This window comes from Myotis davidii, unplaced genomic scaffold, assembly GCF_000327345.1.
Source record: "Myotis davidii unplaced genomic scaffold, ASM32734v1 scaffold171, whole genome shotgun sequence".
Classification (NCBI taxonomy): domain Eukaryota; kingdom Metazoa; phylum Chordata; class Mammalia; order Chiroptera; family Vespertilionidae; genus Myotis; species Myotis davidii.
The window spans coordinates 38187-45023 of NW_006282376.1; positions in this window are offsets into that span (position 1 = coordinate 38187).

Genomic DNA, 6837 nt, shown 5'->3' on the forward strand with positions numbered 1-6837 from the left:
GGCAGTGTGGACAGCGGGGGCAGGGGGGACAGCGGGGGCAGTGAGGACAGCGGGGGCAGTGAGGACAGTGAGGACATGAGGACACCGGGGGTAGTGTGGACAGTGAGGACATGAGGACAGCGGGGGCAGTGTGGACAGCGGGGATAGCGGGGGCAGTGGGGACAGTGGGGACAGTGAGGACAGCAGGGGCAGTGTGGACAGCGGGGCCAGTGGAGGCAGTGGGTACAGCGGGGGCAGTGAGGACAGTGTGGACAGCAGGGGCAGTGGTGACAGCGGGGGCAGTGAGGACAGTGAGGACAGCGGGACAGTGAGTACAGTGGCTTTCACTCTTCTGAAGCTTCTGCCGCTTCCGCTGCTGTGTATGCGGCTCCAGCGCTCACTGGGAGGCAGGAGGCCAGGCCCACACATCTCATCAGTGAAAGCCGCCCTTACAAGCAACCAGAGAAGGTTTTGTGGACACTTTCTGTCCTTGGGCAAACTTCTTGGTGTTTTTCCTGAATAAGCCTCAGGCTTAGAAGCACATGTATTTTAGCGGGATGTTCAGTTCACAATAGCAGAACTTTTCATCTCTTCAGTCAGCCTAATTACCGGTTAGCCTTTATCGTGAGGGAAAGCCTTTTCATGGGCGCTTGCTGTCTTTCTTCATCCTTGTCACAAAACACGCGGCCCCTTCTCACCCTCAGCCTCCCTTTCTTGGCGGGCCCAGACTCTGGTGCCTCGGCACCAGGCTCCCTTCCTCTCTGACCATCCAGACTCAGCTCTTCCCCCAGGCTCTGCCCTCGGTCCTCCCCTCACTCTAACCAGTGCTTCTCAAAGTCGCCTGCACCTACATTCAACCTGTGCACATACTGCCTGCTGCCGTCTCCGGAGGCTGGGACCCACCAGAGCTGGAGCTCAAGGGGCCCTCAGATCACACAGAGCCACCGGTGACCCCTCTCCTGGCTCGGGCCCAGGCTCAGTGGGCAGTCACTCGGGGCAGAACCCGGGGCACATCTGCGACTAGGCTTCCTGTGACATCTTCAGGAAGGCTCTTCCCAGCCAGCATGGGAAGGCTCTCCTCACAACCAGGGCGGGTGCCTCTGCAGCGCTGCCCTACATCTTCCAGCTCTTAGGTATTTAGGCCCACGTGCCCCAAGGTCACTAGGAAGGACATGTGGCCAGCACTGCCCCTCTGTGCCTGTAAGCAGACAGGGAGCATGGAGTCCATTGCTTGCACCATTCAGCACCCTCACCAGTGGTGAGAGCTCCACCATCCCCACATCCCTTCCAACACTTGCTATTACTCAACTTCTTTTTTTTTGCCAGTATCACATAAAAATCTTTTATTATTGTGTTAATTTGCATTTCTTTGATTAATAATGCAGTTTGAGCATCTTTTCAAATACTCCTTAGCCTTTTGAGTTTCTAGTCCATTAATTGTCTGATGTAACCCTTTGTTACACGCATTGTTTTGGGTTACCCATTGTTCTACATGGTGCTGCTCAGCTACTTAACTCTGCCCAGAGGCTTCCGGGAGGGAAAGGATCCGTCCAGGCCCAGAATTATCTCCACCCACAGAAACAGCTTCCATTGTTAGGAGCTGCGGCCTCCCTGGACACTCTTCTTCCTGAATTATAGCACCCACAGTGCTTAGCAAAGCGAGTGGTCCCAAGCCAGGGTGAAGAAGGTGCAAGACCCAGAAGCTCAATGATCTAAAGCAGTGGTTCTCAACCTTCCTAACGCCGCGACCCTTTAATACAGTTCCTCATGTTGTGGTGACCCCCACTTTCATGGTTACAAGTTGAACATAATTAAAGCATAGTGATTAATCACAAAAACAATAGGTAATTATGTATGTGTTTTCCGATGGTCTTAGGCGACCCCTGTGAAAGGGTCGTTCAACCCCCAAATGGGTCGCGACCCACAGGTTGAGGACCGCTGTCCTATAGGCTACATTAGGGAACAATTGCTCTGGTGGGCAGGCTTCTTGGAGGTGAGACCGAATGCCAGAAGTTCAGCTGAGGATCATTCTGACAGACACCAAGTTGAGAGTGGAGAGGGTTGACACAAAGCCCAGCTGCCAAGGACCTCCCTGTCTGCATGGGACTCTGGCCTGTGGGATGAGGGGAACTATGGAAGGACAGTTACGACCCTGCAGAGCCCACTTCCCTCAGATGTGCCGGCAGGATTGAAACATCAGAGATGGAGCCGCCACACAAAGTAGGCTCAGTAGCCTTTCACATTGAACCCGAAACCATTGCCCACCCTTTGGAAGCAAACACAACATGTGTGAGTCACTGTGTGGGCAGATGTACGTGTGTAGTATCATGTCTACTGAGGGGCATTTTAATATTAATTGCAATGTGTGTGTGTGTGCCTGTGCACTTTTGTGTCAGTGAGTGTGTGTTTATTTGGGTTAGCTAATGTACAAATGTTTGTATGAACAGAATTTGGCACAAGTGTGTGCAGCTCTTACAAAACGTAAGGCAATGGGAGGTGACATACTATGATAAATAAAGGATCTTGGGAGTAAGAAAAAAAGAAAAAGGGTTGTTATGGGTTGAGTTTGTGTCCCCCGAAATTCATATGTTGGAATCCTAACCACCAAAGGGATGATACTAGTTGGGCCTTATGGGATGATGAGGTCCTGAAAGCGGAATCCTTGCGATGGGATCAGTGCTTTATAGTGGAGACCCCAGAGAGCTCTCTCTTTCCACCAATAAGGACACAGAGAAAAGATGGTTGTCTATGAACCGGGCAGAGGGTTCTCAACATACACAAAATCTGCCAGCACCTTGATCTTGGCCTTTCAGCCTCCAGAAGTGTGAGAAGTAACTGTTGCTTAAGCCCCTCAGTCTCTGGTATTTTGTTACAGCAGCCCAAGACAACTAAGACAGGAACTAAAGGAATTAACATTGTTATTCTCCCTTACCCTCCTCTTCTATGAGTCCTTCTCTGACATTCAGCACATGTTGACTCCTAAAGTTCTGAAAAATCTCAGAGTTGGAAGGTGCCATCTAATGCTTGAAACCCTCTGCAGCTGCCCCCTCAAGGAATTGTGCTGTTTCAACACTCCTGATCCTGTCTGGGTTGCTCGTGGCCTCTCACTATTAAGTGGCTCTGATCACTGTAAATAGCGTCTTTATATTACCTGAAACCAGCATCCTTGCAACTCCACTCACTGATGCAGCTCCGATCTGATGTGACCCTATGCTAGGGTCACAAACCAAGTTTCTCTTCCCTGTGTCAGCCTCATCATGTCTCTTGAAATGTGACCCCCAGGACAAAACACAATCCTCCAGACTGTCAAAGCAGAGCGGCAGGACAGTTGAGAAGTATTTGCCATGTCCGAAACAAGGTAGGAATAGCAACTGGTATCTAGAAAATTCTAAGAATTCCTGCAAATCAAAACTGATAGGCACTTCATTAGAACAACAGATGATGAAGAACAACCAGACAATGAATGGAGAAGAAACTAGAAAAGCTAGGGAGGATTTGAAAAGATGCTCAGACCAAACCAGTAACCAAAGAAATGTAAACTAAAATGACAAAAAAGATTACTTTATGCATGTTAGACTGGCAAAAAGAGAAGGTGAGTAAAAACAAATGTTGGCAGAGATGTGGGGACAGCAGAATTCTTACCATTGGTGAAAGTGCCAAATGATGTAACCAGTCAAGACAGCAGCCTGGACAACCCAGGTAGATAAGGATACACTCACTACTCTCCAAACAGCGGATCATTGCCTGGGTGCATATCCCAAATACTTTCTCATATGGGTCCATAGGGGACATGTACAAGGATGTCCATTGTATTTGTCTGTGATTGCAGGAAGTTGAAAGTATCTGAGTATCCATCACCAGGAGAGTAGTTAGATAAAATGTGTGTGGGGGGCAGGTGTGTGTGTGTGGGGGGGGGGGGTATTCCACATATAGAAGCATTTAGAAGCAATGAACTTCATGTACTCATGGCAACATGAATGGGAATTTAACAACAAAGTGCTGAGTGGGAAAAATAAGACAGAATGAGCTCTATGACATCATATCATTTATATAAATTTAAAACAACAGCAATACATCCTGTATAATAAAAGGTTAATATGCAAATCGACTGAACAGCGCAATGACCAGTCGCTATGATGCACACTGACCACCAGGGGACAGACACTCAATGCAGGAGCTGCCCCCTGGTGGCCAGTGCACTCCCGCAGGGGGAGCGCCACTCAGCCAGAAGCCAGGCTCACAGCTTGCAAGCACAGCGGCAGTGGTGAGAGCCTCTCCCGCCTCCGCGCAGCACTAAGGATGTCCAACTGCACTAAGGATGTCCGAGGGCTCCCGGACTGCAAAAGGGCATAGGCCAGCTGAGGGATCCCCGAGTGCACGAATTCATGCACCGGGCCTCTAGTACTTTATAAGAAGACAAACAGGAAGGATGTATTCTAGGTTGGCAAGGAATGGAGAGAGAAATGGTAAATTAAAAAATAAACAAAACAAGAAAGGGGTTTTGTGTGGACTGATATTGGCGATATGCCAAGAATCAGAGGTGGAGGTATTAGTATATTTCCACTAGTGTGGCTTAAAATCATATTAGTATTTTCAAGTAGCCACACAAAGACCACTAGATTTCTTTTCCTGATATTCCTAACATCCCCACCCAGAACTTAAACAAATGTTTTTTAGACCTAAATACAAGACTCTACACTTAGTCCTATTTCAGTTCATCTTGGCATATTTGGTCTATTTTTTCAGGCTATCAAGCCCTTTATAGTCATGATTCTGTTATCCGAAATGCTGGCTGTTCTTCCTATCTAAATAGTATGCAGAATTAAGGTTCATGTGACATTTGCATTCTCCTCAAAGCTTTTCCAATTCAACTCTTAGTAGGCAGACCCTGTAGGCCAGACCCTATACCAGGTACACATGTATAGATAGGACAAGGGTCTCAAGGTCTGAGCAATTCTAAAAGTTATTACTAAATGCTTTTCTTGCTACATGTTAAAATGTAGCACAGTATCTTGCAGACCAGCTGTAAACAGAACGAGTTTGACAGGAACTCAAAGGGATAAATATAGCCAACTGCAAAGAAGAAATCAAAGTGTAATTGAGCAAATAGTGTATATAAGAAATGGCTAAGCCTCCCTCCGGGAAACAGAGCTTTGGATATGTACCTTCACTTGCTGCAAATAAATAAAACTACCTTGCATCAACCATGTCTCATTCTTGAATAGAGCACCCCAAGTGGTGAACCCTTTGAATTCAGTAACAAGCAATACCAAATATAAAGAAAGAGTTCCTGTCCTCAGGGAACTCACTGTCTTGGATATGAAAATCCAAGGCTACATTATGTTCCAGCACTATTGCTCCAAAGCCAGGGATATGGGAAAAGAGGAAAGAAAAGCAGCCGGGTCTCTCTGGGGATTAGGGAAGTGTCCCAGAGGGATAGAACTTAGGTTGCAAATTGATAGAAAAGAAGTCAGGGAGGGAGAGCTGGAAAGAGACTGGAAGGAGGAGTGGTCCTGCAAGAAAGGGAGTGAGCGTGCCCAGTTCTGTTGGCTGCCCAAACTCCATTCCAACTTTTACCAGAGTCAGTTCTCCATTTTCCCACTGGAAAGCTGCCCTACCCACTGTTATTCCATGTGCTTCTGGAAAAGCTGATTCTAACTCCTGCTCCAGGGATGGACATATGTCTCAAGAGCTGGACCATCAGAGCATCGCCTTCCTCTGACCACTGTGATTGGTTAACAGGTGAGCAACTGACCCAAGGCAAGTCAATTAGGTCCAACCAGAGCTAATCCTGGGATTTTGCTTGAGTCCCAATGTGAAAGAAATGCTCTTTCTGCTGAATTTATTCCTGTGAAGATAGAGCAATCTGAAGCTGTGGCAGCTATCTTGCCATAATATGCAAAGAAGCCTGCCGTAGTTGGAGTCAATTTAAAAACAGGGCAAGCTGAGAGATAAAAACAGCTTTCTAATGACGTTGCCTGAGTGCTTAGACCCAGCCATGCCTGAAGCTCAGCCATGTCTATCCCTGGACATTGTTATATGAATCAATAAAAGCCTTTTGCTTACATCAACTTGAATTGGCTTTTCTGTTCCTTGCAATTTAAAGAGTCCTGACTGGTCCAAAGTAACAGAAGATGAAATCAGACAAATAGGCAAGAGCCAGATGGGAATTTACATTACATCCAATAGGATAGGGGTTGTAGAAACTGAAGAATCCAGAGCAGGAAGTAAAATTACTTGATTCACACCAGAGATCACTAGATGGCCAGGGTGAGACCAGAGACAGTAAAGCCAATTAGGAGACTTTGCAATAATCCAAGCAAACAAGGATAGCACCCCAAGCTAAGAAGACCAAGGAGTCCTTGTTCAGTGTGCTATAAAAATTATCATAGACTAGCAGATTTAAACAAGATTTATTTCTCACAGTTCTGGAGTCTAGAAGTCCGAGATCAGAGTACCTGCATGGTCAAGTTCTTGGTGAGGGCCATCTTCCTGGCTTACACATGGCCATCTTTTCATTGTATTCTCACATGGTGGAGAACATAGAGAGAAGTTCTCCTGTGCCTCTTCTTATAAGGACACTAATCCCATTCATGAGGGCTCCACCCTAATGATCTAACTACCTCCCAAAAGACTCATCACCAAATATTATCACATTGGGGATTAGGGTGTCAACATATACACTTGGAAGGAACACCAACATTCCATCAATAACAGAGAAAACAGGAAGAATGGATCTATGAGAAACTTAAGAGGTAGGATCCATTGGATGCAAGAATGGACTAGAATTGAGAGAGATAGGAATAAGGGGAAAAGAACATTCTGGAATAATTCTTAGGTTTCTGTTACTGGTGATTT